Raw genomic sequence first — 15190 nt, 5'->3', positions numbered from 1 at the left:
TAACTCTTTAATTCTTCCTTTTGCTGCTCTTGTATTGGAATGGGTCATTCGCAAGGGACAGGAGAATTGGGATTGAGGCTATATACCCCTTCAATAAGATAAAGGTCGATAGGCACTGCTCAATCTAAGAAACGTCTTCTTGAAAGCCGACAACTAATTTCATCAATTCAGAGACAAGATTATAACTAATATAGTATATTTCGTATCATAACTAACGAGACACCACTAACAAGACAAGACTGAAGAAGAAATTCAACCAGAAAAACAAACAAAAAAGGCTCAAAAAATTTGAGAGTCCTTCGTCTACTATAATTAGTGGAAAGCTAAAAATAGAAGATGAATATGATAGATTGAAGAGGACTGAGGGCTCGACTAAAAGGAGAGAACAAGGCGCAAAGAATTTGTGAGGGGTCTTAAAATAAAACTCTAGATGATAAAAGGAAAACTTTCAGTCGCTTCGATAATTCTTTGAGCGTCGTCGAACCCCGTAGCTATGAACAAAGAAATTGCGAAAGGAGAGAATCAAAGAGAGGAGCGATTTCCAAGGATAGAAGCAAGGAAAGGAAGTAGAGAGAAGAAGCTTGACCCCTATGTGGGCTTAAGAGAAAGATCATTGAACAAGAAAAGAAGAAAGAGAGAATCTTGATCTCTAAATTTGAACTTCATGATCTCTTTCCCTTGAAGAAGAAAACGGAGCCAGATGAAACTACGGAGGACGAGTAGTCCGAAGGACTCATGAAATTCCATAAATTAAATTTCCATTTCAACTAAAACAAGTCCAGAGGCGGAGTAGGGAAAAACTCGACTCCCAGTTTGAAGAAAGTCGACTAACAAGAAGGAGTCAATGAAGAATGGCGACTGAAAAAGTTCTTAGAAGGAGTGCATTATGAAATAACTCCACTCAAAACAATAAGGTCAAAAAATTTGAGTTGAACTCAACTGAGGTTAGAAATGAGAGGCTCCGTTAGGAGTTGAAAGTGAAGTCCTTATCCTCAAATTCAAAGGAGCCTCAATGAACAAGGGCGACTCAAAATGAAAGGATACAAAGGTTAGGACTTTAAAGGGAAATTCCTTATTCTTCCAATTCAAAGGAGGCTCAATGAACAAGGGTGACTCAAAACGATAAGGAGATGCGCAAAGAATTTGTGGAATGAAAGCCAAGTCCTTATCCTGAAATTCAAAGGAGCGCAACGAAGTTCATAAAGGGTGAAAAGAAAATTTCAGAACAAAGGCTCAAAGACTGGCGTCGAGCTATTTTTCCGTAGGACCTCCCATACAGTATCGTCACCGCAGTAGAGTTTCACCACCAAGTTTGGGATGGATTAATGTGGTTCCTCTACACCTAGGACACCAGAATATCGAACCATAAACGAAGAAAGGCATGAGAGAAAAGCATGTTGGCTAGTTATTGTGAGGCCCCAATTCTTGACTGGAGGGGACACCAAAGGCCTCTACCCTTCCATCCCTTGGATAGATAGAGAGGAAGGGCATAGTTTTTTTTTTGGTTTTTTCATGTTGTCAAAGAGTTGAACAATGGTTTTTTCGTGTTGTCAAAGAGTTGAACAATGAAAATAGATGGCGAGTGCCTAATCGAATTGATCGGGTCATGTAGGAACAAGGTTTAAGTCTACCGGTCTGTTAGGATGCCTCAACTGCATACATCATTGCACTTCCACTTGACACCTATCGTGATGATAAACAGCTCATCTCACTGTGAACCCATTGCTGTCTTGGCTATGCTACCGGAAGCTCTGGGGAGTTGGAATAGGAGAGCACTCCTCTTGGGGTGGGCTTACTACTTAGATGCTTTCAGCAGTTATCCGCTTCGCACTTGGCTACCCAACCTTTACTGTGGGCATGATAACTGGTACACTAGAGGTGCGTTCTTCCCGATCTTCTCATACTATGGAAAGGTCCTCTCAATGCTCTAAGGCCCACACCGGATATGGATCGAACTGTCTCACGACGTTTTGAACCCAGCTCATATACCGCTTTCATGGGCGAACAGCCCAACCCTTGGAACATACTACAGCCCCTAGTGGCGAAGTGCCGACGTCGAGGTGCCAAACCTTCCCATGTGAGCTCTTGGGGGAAGATCAGCCTCTTATTCCTAGAGTCACTTTTATCCGTTGAGCGATGACCCTTCCACTCGGCACCATCAGATCACTAAGGCCGACTTTCATCCCTGTTGGGTGGGTCTTGTAGTTAAGCTTCCTTCTGCCTTTACACTCGAGGGCCAATCTCCATCTGGCCTGAGGAAACCTTTGTACGCCTCCATTACCTTTTGGGGAGGCCTACGCCCCATGGAAATTGTCTACCTGAGACTGTCGCTTGGCTTGTAGGTCCTGACACAAGGTTAGAATTCAAGCTCTAGAAGAGTGGTATCTCACTGATGGCTCGGGCCCCCCCGGAAGGGGGCCTTCTTCACCTTTCACCGCTCCATGGGCTGTGCAAGAAAGGCCCAAAGCCAATCCCAGGGAAGAGTGAAGCTGAATAGGGTCTTTCTGTCCAGGTGTAAGTAGTTTGCATCTTCACAGACATGTCAATTTCACCGAGCCTCTCTCCGAGACAGTGTCCAAATCGATACGCCTTTTGTGTGGGTCGAAACTGACCCAACAAGGAATTTTGCTACCGCTCCATGGGGATCGTTATAGTGACGGCTGTCGTTCACTAGGGCTTTGGTCTTAGGCTCTCCTATCGAAGTTACGAGACTATTTTGTCGAGTTCCTTAGAGAGAGTTGCCTCGCACCCCTAGGTATTCTCTACCTACCTACCTGTGTTAGTTTCGGGTACAGGTACCCTTTTGTTGAAGGTCGTTCGAGCTTTTCCTAGGAGTATGGCATGGGTGACTTCAACGTTGTAGCGCCTGGTACTCGAACATTGGCTTGAGGTATTTTCTCTACCCCTTTTGACCGTAAAAAAATAGGGGCACCTTGCATCCTTGAACCGATAACCATTTTTCTGCTAACCTAGCCTCCTCCGTACCTCGGGACCAACAAGAGGTAGTACTGGAATATTCACCTCTTGTCCATCGACTACACCTTTCGGCCTAATCTTAGGCCCTAACTCACCCTCCGTGGATGAACCTTGCGGAGGAACCCCCACAAAGCGATTTTCAGAGCATTGGATTCTCACCAATGTTTGCCTTAAAAAAGCTGACATTCCCGCTTCCGCCTCTTCCACCACTACTCGTGCAGGTGCTTCCCTCTAAGGCGGAACGCTCCCCTATCGATGCATTTTGACATCCCATAGCTTCAACAGATCGCTTAGCCCAATTCATCTTTGGTGCAAGTGCGCTCGATTAGTGAGCTATTACGCACTTTTTCAAGGGTGGTTGCTTCTAGGCAAACCTCCTGGCTGTCTTTGCACCCCTACCTCCTTTATCACTGAGCAGTCATTTAGGGGCCTTAGCTGGTGATCCAGGTTGTTTCCCTCTCGACGATGAAGCTTATCCCTCATTGTCTCACTCGCCGACCTTGACCCTTGTGATTTTGAGATCGTATCTAATATTCAGAGTTTGCCTCAATTTGGTACTGCTCTCATTGCCCGCACCGAAACAGTGCTTTACTCCTAGATGTCCAGTCAACTGCTGCGCTTCAATGCATTTCAGGGAGAACCAGCTAGCTCTGGTTTGAGTGGCATTTCACCCCTAACCACAACTCATCCGCTGATTCTTCAACATCAGTCAGTTCGGACCTCCACTTAGTTTCACCCAAGCTGCATCCTGAAGAAGAAAGGTTCGGGTCCATAAGCAGTGAGAATTGCCCCATTCTGACTCGCTTTCGCTATGGCTCCGGTGGGTTCCCTTAACCAAGCCACTGCCTATGAGTCGTCGGCTCATTCTTCAATAGGTACGCGGTCAGAGTCCTGGTCTCCTCCCACTACTTGGAAACTGATGGTTTCATCTTCTATTTCACTCCCCGATGGGGGTTCTTTTCACCCTTCCCTCACGGTACTACTTCACTATAGGTCAGCCAGGAGCCCCGTCAGAGGCTTGCAAGGTGGCCCTTGCTAATTCACACGGGATTCCACGTGCCCCATGCTACTCGGGTCAGAGCGTAAGCTAGGGATGCTTTCGGCTACTAAACTCTCGCCATCTAGGGTGCAACACTCCACCGCTTTGCCTAGCGGCACTACGTTTGCATTGCTCTCCCACAACCTCATTTTTACGGTTTAGGCTGCTCCCATTTCACTCGTCGTTACTACGGGAATCACTTTTGCTTTCTTTTCCTCTGGCTACTAAGATATTTCAGTTTGCCAGGTTGTCTCTTGCCTGCCCATGGATTCAGCAGCAGTTTGAAAGGTTGACCTCCTGATCTACGCTTATTTGCAACTCTCTGAAGCATTTCGTCGCTAACTATGCCCTTCCTCGTCTCTGGGTGCATAGGTATCCACCGCCAGCCTTTCTTCATTTGAACCTGACCCTTCACTTTAAGGCTATGCCATCTCCACGTAGCGATGCTGCTAAATGGAAGGATCTTATCAACGTCTATGTATTCGAAATCATAGATCGAGCTGCCGAATCAGAAAAATTGATTTCTCTCTCTTTGTATCAGCTAAGTGAAAGAGTTGGAGATAAGCGGACTCGAATCGCTGACATCTGCCACAGGGTAAACCAACGCCTCTCAGGCCCCCGACTAATTCTACCATAGAGGCCAAGGATAGACAAGAACTCCCCTCGAAGACAGCTTACAACTTTTATCGTACTGTGCTAAAGAGGAACTCTTCTCTTTATCTCAAAAGGTACCGCGTAGTGGATTGGAATCCCATTCTAACTAAGGATTCTTGTGGTTTCGGAGAATCCAACTACAGAAGAACCAGGAAGGGAGAGCTTTTCCCCATGCCTAGTCCCAGTGGAGGTGAAAGACCTAGAGCGGGCTACGGATCTATACCAAGCCCCTGACGCCATAATTCATTGAGGTTGATCCCGAACACATGTAGCGGTTCGAGACCTTCTTTATTTATTCACCCCAAGAATGAACGAGAGTTTCATGGGATGGATTTCATTAACACGTCTCGACCACCACCTTTCTGTTCTGAAATCGGTAGCGATTTTAAGGAAAACTACCAAGCTCCACTATAGATAAGCGTCTATCATCTCTATGCTCATTTTGACTTTTTCTTGGACTTATTAGTATTAGCGAAAGCTCGCTCGACTTAATCTGTCTTACTCGACTTGCTTACTAGTTGCCTTTCTGACTAATATCTAAATTTGACATGTGAATTGAGAGTTTTAAACTGAGTACACTAGGAGAACTTTTCCTCTTCTTTCCTTTTTATGAAGACGGAATGATCAGCATTCCTTCTCTAGAAACCCATCTTCCTCGTAACCAAACTGAATATCTCTTTTAAATTTAGCTACCAATGACCAAAGAATTTGTGATTCAATTGAGAGAAGTTTTTTCTTTTTTTTCACCTTCTTTCTTTCCCTTCCTCCCCCAGAGCTTGAAAAGTGGAGGAAATGTGATCGACCTACCATGAGGTCTCCATGAAGAAAGACATTTTTGACATCGAGCTGATGCAGTGACCAAGATCTCTTAGCTGCAACTGAGAGAATGACATGGAATTTTATGGAATTTGGCCACAGGAGCAAAGGCCTCGAGATAATCGATGCCATAGGTTTGTGTGAAACCTTTCGCCACAACACTGGCCCTCTGGATAGAGCCATAAGCTTTGTCTTTCAGGGTATATACCCACCCGTAGCCAACCCTACCTTTGCCTCTTGCTAAGGCCCACGTAGCGGTGATCAGTTCCCAAGTCTCCTTCTTCTTTAGAGCCTCTATTTCTTCTATCATAGCATAGCCTTTCTTCCAAAGAGGATGATTAAGGGCTTTTTGAAGGAGGGTATCTTATCGCTGAAAGGAAAGCTTGAAAGTCAGAAAGCTAATATGGATATAACCAAGTCCGACGCTCAAAGAATTTGAGTTCAAGATTGAATCTTTCTTCTCCTAACCGCTTCTTTTATTTTGAGTCGAGCTGCTTCGCACCTGTGAAGTTGCTTCTCAAACCATTTAGTGTGGAATTCGAAAAGAATTTGAGAATTCTTTGATAAGGATTCTCATATTACATTGAGTCTCTCCTTTCGTTTTGAGTCGAGTTATTTCTTTAATGTGCTCCTTCTAATTGGAAGAATAAGGAATTCGCTTGAAAATTCTAAGATAATTATTCTCACCTCTCCTTCTTAGTCGAGCTACTTTGCACCTTGAAGATGAATATGGATTTCTGACTTGTCCGGAGGTGAATATGGAATTGACTGAGTTCCACTCCTTTGAATTTAAAGAATAAGGAAGGAATGAGCTTGAAAATTCTTCTCAACTCCTACGGAGCCTCTATTTTGAGTCGAGTTATTTCTAAAAATCAAGGGCTCTCATAAATTCGGTAAGGAGTTCCACTCTCAAATTCTTCGATAATTCTTTGATCCTTATAATTTTCAGTGGAGTTATTTCTAAAAATTAAGGGCTCCTTCATAGTCGTTTCGCTTCACGCTGGAGGATAGGTTCATATGGATTTCTGACTCATTCGCAAATTCTTTGCTCCTTATAATTAAAGAAGAAAGAAGAAAAAGGAAAATCGGCTTGAATCTTTTTAGTAGGTTTGAAAGAGGAAAGCAGGCTCAAAGAATTTAAGTTGATAAAGGATAAAGGTTTGAAAATGTGAAAAAAAGCATCAATCATATTTCATTGATCCTTCCTTAAAGTTTCTTAACCTTGGACGTAGTAGAAGTCCTCCAGACTGACGACTTTCTTCTTTTTTCCTTCTTTCTTCTTATATCCTCTTATGATTTGAAAAATACTCGAGCTTTTCCTTGAACTTCTCACTTCCTTTACTTACCCGATTTCCTTTTTCAATAGTAGTTTCTGAGAGTCCTTCAGACCTAATTAAGCTAGGGAGGACCAAAGAATTTGCGAAAAGAAATGGAAAAGTCTGAGATGTAGGCTTGGCTAAAGCATCTGGAAAAGTTAGGGCTCTTAACCAGAATCGATAGAAAGATAAGGGCTGCTGCTATTTCCGCTCTTAGTCTGTTGAGGTTTCAGCCTCAATCCCAGTCTCACCCTATCTTTTTTATTTTGATTAAGACAAGATAGTCTCTCTAGCCTGAATCTCTATACCTATACTTACTAAAGGATGAGGATGCGAACCCGTTCGGAGGCTCCGAAGGAGTTGAATTGAGTTCCATCTTTTTCGATAAAAGAGGTTTGACCGCTAAGTGGGAATATGTAGGCTCAAAGAATTTGAGAATTCCACTAAAATGAGAAACTCTATTCTTTTTTTCTTCCTTCATCTTGAATAGTCAAATAGAGAATATACGACATGCTAAAGTTAGCCTTTGCTTTGACTTTCTTTTTTTTTTTTTTGGCTAAGAAGTCAGTAGGTTGTGCGCCAGCCATACATAGCTTGAACTGTGGTGGCCACAATGCTACGCTATCGATCCTCAAGACGTCTTTGCTTTCATCTTCACATCTGATCCATCGTTTGAACTTCCTACATTCACTCCCGAAATTGAAAGAGGAAAACTGGAATTGTAACCTCCCGGTCTGCTATAAAAGTCAGCCTCACGGTGTGCCTGATTGTCGAGTCTGCCGTCTCCACGGCTTTCCCTTTTGCAAGCATCTCCTTATCGAGTGTCGATCTTCACTTGGGTTGGCTCTGAGGCTCTACCCTAGCTTTTCATTATTTGCTTCCTCCCACTCTTTTTTTCTCATATCGCGCACGCATCTTGAAGAGTGGCTTAGAGTACATAGACGAGGCGGTCCCGATATTGAATATTGAATAACCTCCTGCTTTGGAACTCCTTGACTTCTGTTGAACAAACAAGGTTCAATCTTCTGAAATCGTAACATAGGCGAAACCCGGCAGCCCGCCCAGAGTTTGACCTTCTCCAATCCTAGAAGGAAAAGCCACTGAACTTTCCTTCCCCTAGCGGGCAAGAAACCTGGAAGGAAGATGATTAGGATCTCATGTGTGGCAGCTGTTGGAACAAACTCAAAATCCAAGAGGTACCTAAAGAAAAAGGAAACTTACCACTCACTGGTGAAAGAGGAGAAAAGACAATTTTAGGCCCCAGGGCTGGAATGCGGTAGGGTCTTCAAGCCATTCCAACCCCACGCTCTTATCTCGAGATTCATGGGTCGTCTCGCGAAGAGAGAAGATTTGAACCTTCGCATCGACTTTTTCTCTCAGTCTCAATCACGCCTTCCTTATCGCAAATTCCTCTTTGGTCGAGCCGCTCAGCTGCTTCGCGTATTATTATGATAGTCTTGTCGGGGCATGCTGCAAGAGCATAGGTGAGTGGTAAGTGTAGGAGGCATGACCAAAGGGCAGCTTATGTAGTTCCACCTCGCATCATTGAGATCTGCAGGGTGGCGGTGAAGAAGCGTCACAAATAGGGTTCAGATAAGGGGTCGTAGGCTTAGTAGGGCTCAAACCTACAATATCACCGTTATGAGCAGTACATTTCAACCAATTAAACTATAATCCCTCATAAAAGTCGAAATCAAAGACATCAATGAACAAGGTAGTGGAAGGATCATATTCTATTTTGATGTCGTAGGACGGGAAAAGCAGACAGAGAAAGAGAGAATGAAAGAGAAAGAGAAGCGAAAGATGGAGCGGGAAAGAGAAAGATAGAAGACTAACAGAAAGATGTCTGAATGATGATGCTTTGAGTACTCTCATGAAACAACAAAAGGAATGAGAAAGAAGACTGACCGAAAGATGATCTTTCTCATTTCATGTGTCTTGCAAAGCCTCTCCTTTGAATCTATGAAAACATTGCTTTTTTCCCCTATAGAACTCCTTCGATCATTCTTCTCAACTCCTACTCCACCTTGGACTGATTTATTCCATCTAATTTCTTGGACCTAAAGTGGATAGTCGGACAGAAGTTTTAGTTCCCTCTTTTCTTTAGTGGATCAAAGAGGTCCGAATGCTAAGTGGGAATATGTAGGCTCAAAGAATTTGAGCGGAGGCCTCATTGATTTTCTACTTTCAGTGGATACTACGAAGGAGCTTTCTTCTTAATTATCCCACTCCCTCTTCCTATGGGCGAGCTACTTCCGTCCGTCTTCAGTCGTAGTCTGAAAACCTTTGCCTTTTTATTCGCTACGTGGCTTTCAATTCAAACCTTGAATTTAGTGGGTTTCGTAGGTTTTCGCTTCTTTTTTAGCCTTTATTCATTGATTCAGTCGAGACCTCTGAAGGAGTCATGAAAAGGAATATGAACCTGTCCGGAGGACTCATGAAATTCCACACTAAAAGGGGTCCTCAATGAAGAAGTCGCATTTCTCAAATTCTTTAAGCCTTTTAAGAATAAGGACTTTTGATTTCATTCAACTCCTTCTACGTGGAATATCGAGTGGAGTGGAATAACGAGGTCCTTCTACGTGGAATATCGAGTGGAGTGGAATAACGAGCACATGGTCTTGCTCTCAATACAGTAAGAGAGAAAGGGGTGCCTCTTCAGTCTCACCTTTTGCCTCTTCCCAAAGGTCTCACCAAGACCAAGGGCGACTTCAAAGGCAGGGTGTGTCCTGTACGAGCAGTCGATGCCTCATCAAGCTTCTTCGACCCTTTCCTTTGTCCTCGGACTGATCCTAGTTGGCGCCTACCCTACCTTTCAGCCTCTTCCCATCCTCTTTTCTATATTGATTTTAGAGTAAAAAACGAGAAAGATAGTGGTTCAATCTCATATTTTGACTTTTCCTTTGGAAGCCCCCACGTAGTGGTAAAGAGGAATGTTTTCACGGATGAGAAGCCCTTGTTCATTGAGGCGGTTGAGTTCTAACCTCTTTCTGAAATTAGTCATTTCCACTCAAAGTCTTTGACTTTATTCTCATTGAGGCCAACTTTCTCTCTAATGTCTGAGAAGTCAAAATACTATATTCACTTTCTGACTAAACTTTCTTCTCTTATGTATGGTCTAGGTGATAGCTTAATGTGAGCCCTTGTTCATTGCCTTGATAGGCTTGGAGTTGATTCCACTTTTGTCTCTTCTTCAGGCTTGATTTTCTTCTTCTTCCTTGCCTCATGGTTGTCTTTTCATCTTTTTTTTTCAATCAAAAAGTGTGAGGATCAAACAATTTAAGATGTTAGAAGGTACAAAATCAATGGGTGCGGGAACTGCTACAATTGCTTCAACGAGAGCTATTATTAGTATTGGAAACATCTTCAGTTCTTTGATCCATTATGTGGCCCGAAATCCATCATTGGCTAAACAATCATTTGGTTATGCAATTTTGGGCTTTGCTCTAACTGAAGCTATTGCATTGTTTGCTCTAATGATGGCCTTTTTTATCTCAAATTCGTATTCCGATCGAAAAGGTTTCAGTCTCACATCTTGAACATTAGAAAGTCGTCCCTCTTCCTATGGTTGAGCTACTTCCATACCTCATCTGGAGCTTTTGATTTGTCCATATGAACCTGTGGAATTCAAAGCTCAAATTCTTCGAGAATTCTTTGACTTTATTCATTGATTCACTCGAGACCTCTAGAACTCCTTTGGAGTAATTGAATTGTCCTTATTAATTTCAACTTCTACTCCACCTCTATCTGAACTGGTTCTACGTAGCTTAATTAGTCCGAATGACAGGTTCATATGGAATTTAGATTCCTTCAGAGTGGTTCGAATGCTCAAAGAATTTGAGAAAAAGAAAGTCACTAGACTTGAAAGAGGAGGCTCGACTGAAAGGAGTCCAAGATTCAAGCTGAATTGATGAACAAGGGCTCGACTAAAAGGAGAGAAGGAGGCTCAATGAAATATGAGTTCGTTTGTCATTCCACTAGAAAAAAGGATTCCACATTCAAGAGCACTGAACAATAGCCTGAGTCGAGTATGGGAAGCGGGCTAGTCCCAAAAATGCTCATTCCTCTGACGTTGGGGCTCACAATGAACCTTATGACTCTAACTCTTCTTAAAAAAAAGTGTCTCTATATATATAGATTATTCTTGACTTATCTCAAGCAATGTCCATCCCATGCCTTTCTTAATTGGTTGGACCAACCCAAACTGCGATTTTCGACAAGTCTTTCTTCATTTTTCTTGAAAGAAGCAGAACTACAGGGATGAAATGAAAAGTGTTTCTGACTCTGACACCCAACAGCCCACTTGAGCAATTTTCCATTCTCCCATTGATTTTTATGCATATAGGAAACTTTTATTTCTTATTCACAAATCCATCTTTGTTTATGCTGCTAACTCTCAGTTCAGTCCTACTTCTGCTTCATTTTGTTACTAAAATGGAGGAGAAAACTCAGTACCAAATGCTTGGCAATCCTTGGTAAAGCTTATTTATGATTTTGTCCCGAACTTGGTAAATGAACAGATAGGTGGTCTTTCCGAAAATGTGAAAGAAAAGTTTTTCCCTCGCATCTCAGTCACTTTGACTTTTTGTTATTTCGTAATCCCCAGGGTATGATACCTTATAGCTTCACATTGACAAGTCATTTTCTCATTACTTTGGGTCTCTCGTTTTCTCTTTTTATTGCTATTACTATAGTGGGATTTCAAAGAAATTGGCTTCATTTTTTCAGTTTTTTATTACCCGTAAGAGTTTCACTACCATTAGCACCTTTTTTAATACTCCTTGAGCTAATCCCTTATTGTTTTCGCGCATTAAGCTCATGAATACATTTATTTGCTAATATCATGGCCGGTCATAGTTCAGTAAAGATTTTAAGTGGGTCTGCTTGGACTATGCTATGTATGAATAATCTTCTCTATTTCATAAGAGATCCTGGTCCTTTATTTATTGTTCTTGCATTAACCGGTTTGGAATTAGGTGTAGCTATATCACAAGCTCATCTTTCTACGATCTCAACCTGTATTTACTTGAATGATGCTACAAATCTCCATCGAAAATGGTTATTTATTTATAATTGAACAAAAGCGAGGCTCCGTAAGGCGCAAAGCAAAACGACTGTTCAGGAGTGCATTATGAAATAACTCAACTCAAAATTAAGAATCAAAGAATTATCGAAGAATTTGAGAGCGAAAGTCACTATCCCTTATTATTCTTAGGTATGAGTGCATTATGAAATAACTCAACTCCAAATGATGAGGAGAGGGGCGAAGCGAAAGTAATTATCCTTATTAGGTGGGAGCCCTTTCTTTTTTGAAATAACTCGACTCCAAACATAAAGGAGAGACTTCGCTAGGAGTTTCAAGCGAAATGACTTATTCCTTATTCTTGAAGGAGCCCTTGAGTTTCAAGCGAAAGGACTCCAAACATACGCTTCTTGAACTATTCCTACGAGCTTTAGTAGTTTGAACACGTCCATGGTAGCTTATTTAGCCATAATGAAATAAGTGACTACTATCTATGATTGGCCAGCATGCAGTATAGAAAAAGGATAAGCAAGGCACGAAGCGAAGCGACGGAAAGTTTGCCTTTTAATGTCGATTCTTTCAACCAAAGATTCAGGCAGAATGTCAACAGATGAAAGGATAGACTCTGAAGAAAGATAGAAAGCGAGATAACTGCTCCGTGGGAAACTCTCTTTCATTCTAATACCTTTTCTAGTATCGTTATTTCATTCGTCTTCTCGCTATTTCCAAGCGAGAGTTTTTCCTCTAAGAATTTGGAAATATCTGATGATAGAAAGTCTTGCATTCTTTTGCTTCCTTCTAGATTTCGATAGGGACACACCCATTTTCGAAAGAGAAGGGTATCGAAAGTTCTTCTTAATAGAAAAGAAGAATGAGGTCATGATCGAAAGCGAATGTGGTCCTACTTTTTTCATGGTGACGTCCTGCAAATGATCTTCCCAATCTGAGTTGATTAGGAGTCTGGATTTCCATTTCCTTCACTTTTCTCATCTTAGACCAGTGAGAGCTCTTTGTCAAGATTGGAAACTATTCCATTAAGATAGGTGAAGGCTATTCAGCTGCTCAAGAAGACTAGCTTTGAGTTGTTGAAGGAATTCGTAAAGCACTCAATTCCTAATGCAGGCACATGACCCTCTCCTTTTAGTCTCGCTACTTTGTCCCCCTCTCCTCACTCACAGGACTTGAGAATACTCTTATTGGTGTCTGCCCTTTGCTTTAGTAAGCCGCACCTGCCTTATTACGGTCGAAGGGCATGACACTGTCAAAAATCTAGAAATTATATCCTTGGCAAGGCTATCTTATTATATCCATTATTAGAAATGATAGGTAGATTCAAAAAATAATGAACAAGGCTAAAAGAATTTAAGAAGATGGAATTAGACTGAATTCATTCTTTAAGTCAATCCTCTATAATATATCTACCCTTCCCATTTCTTGAAGATTACTATAAAAGGAATCAAGACGATTCTCCAATTGGTATCCTTGGCAAGGCTATGCCTCACTAAATCTTCCTACTTATCTGCTATGATTCAAAAGATTTGAATGAGAGATAGGAATCATGATATTTGTATCATCTGGTAAGGTATTATATCAAAATGGAATGAGGTTTTCTTTTCCGTAGTGGGAATATATTAATTCTTAACTATTTGATCCTTCAATGGTATCTAGATAAAGTCAAAACCTCATGAATTTCCATACTTCTAGACTCAATCAATTCGTTTAGGAATAGATCTTTGGTAACTGGCAAAGAATCTAATTTTGATATTTAGAAGATTGTAGTTAGAGGAAGGAGAAAGGAATCAAAGCCAAAGTGTTTATATTTACCTATGATTCTCTATCTTCTTTCTCATTCTTCTTATGCTCAAAATCTCCTAAGAATTTGCCTCTTTGGTCTCTCTACCTTCTTTCATTCTTTTTTCTCTTTTATCTTCCACATCTAGACTTCTTTTTTCTGATACTTTACCTAAAATCTCTATTCACGACATCTTGGCTTTGCCTTGGGATTTTTCTACTCTCTATTCCCTTTTTCTGACTCCTAATGATTAGTCAAGGAGATGGTTATTACTCTGATATATGCGTCTATTCTATTAAGATATATCTAATAGATCGAGTATATGCTAATAATACCCAATATGCTTTGTCTTGGAAGGTGATATAGTAAGATAGCGGAATACTCCTGACTTAGGAGAGATGAGGCATGTCATGGGATATCTCAAGTCCCCTTTGACTCTTGCAACTATCTAATCCCTAGTCCAACTTGCCTCATACAAGGCTGCTTAATGCCTCCGCTTTGTCCTAGGTGAATAGGATACCTTGCCCAGGCTTGCAATGGCTTGCGAACATTCTACTTCCTTATTTTAAAATATTTGAAAAGGATTGGCTGAGAAGTCAGAAGGAAAATCATAGGTGGGGCTAAGAAGAAGACTGAGAAAATAGAATTATGGAAGAAAATCAATATGATGCCCGTGAAAAAAAATATTCTATTGGTTCGAGGCTGAAGACTGTAGCCAAAAGATGCCTTATCTATCACGAGAATAGGTAAAAGATCTTGACCAAATATCTTGAGATTGCAAAGTACCAAGCCAATCTCAATTTGGAAAGACGAAAGGAAACCTGTAAACTAAGAGGAAGGGAAGAATAGCTCGGGTAGCCTAAATCTAGGCTAGGCTACCATTTCCTTTTTTAGAAAAAGATCACTCCGCCAGAAAGAGAAAAATTCAGTTGACTACCAGTTCTTTATTAGTAAAAGCAAGTTATTGTATCGGCGATCTCTTTCTCTCTTCCTTTGAAAAAAAAGGTAAACCTTTCTAAGTCAACCTATGATCCCACTCATATAGTCGTTCAAAGTGTGTGGTGTCGTATTTGCTGGCTAAGAAAGGGCGAAGGACTGATACACAAGTCTCACTTGGCTGACCCAAGAAAAAAAGGTGATAATCTATTTTGACGAAGACGGAAAAAAAAAAAAAAGATGAAGATGAAGAAGGACCTTGGCTGATTTCCTAGCTTGGACCAGATTATATGGAAAAGACTGAAACTGGATAGGGGAGTAGAGGAAAAAGTACTCGAATTGGCTGCAAAAAAGTGAATGAAGAAAGAAGCAGGAGTTGAAAGGAAGAAGGAACTAGAAGGCAATACGACCAGACCGTCCTCTCACATATTAAGGATGTACTGATTCCAACCTAAAGAGAAAGCTCACTCTAGCTTCACACTTGCTGTATTTTCCTGGTCAGACTGAGACCATACCACTATTTCACTAAGAGCTCTCATTCTTCAAGAATCGAATTCGAATAGGAGTTAAAGGAATTAACAATTTTTCCATAGGGTAGACACCGCTTGACTTTCTTTCTATTGCCTTCATGACATATA

At 41.5% G+C, this 15190-nt stretch overlaps 1 protein-coding gene and 1 pseudogene across 1 annotated transcript in view; both read left to right on the top strand.

The window, feature by feature from the left end:
- LOC103503100 (pyruvate kinase 1, cytosolic-like) overlaps positions 1-15190 on the top strand; it is a 105307-nt gene that overhangs the window by 85791 nt on the left and 4326 nt on the right. The window lies entirely within an intron of this gene.
- Positions 10499-11878, top strand: LOC127143973 (ATP synthase subunit a-like; annotated as a pseudogene).

The sequence above is a fragment of the Cucumis melo genome, chromosome 11, assembly GCF_025177605.1.
Source record: "Cucumis melo cultivar AY chromosome 11, USDA_Cmelo_AY_1.0, whole genome shotgun sequence".
Lineage (NCBI taxonomy): Eukaryota > Viridiplantae > Streptophyta > Magnoliopsida > Cucurbitales > Cucurbitaceae > Cucumis > Cucumis melo.
Note: the sequence above shows the minus strand (reverse complement) of the source record. Positions and strands in the feature narration are given on the sequence as shown.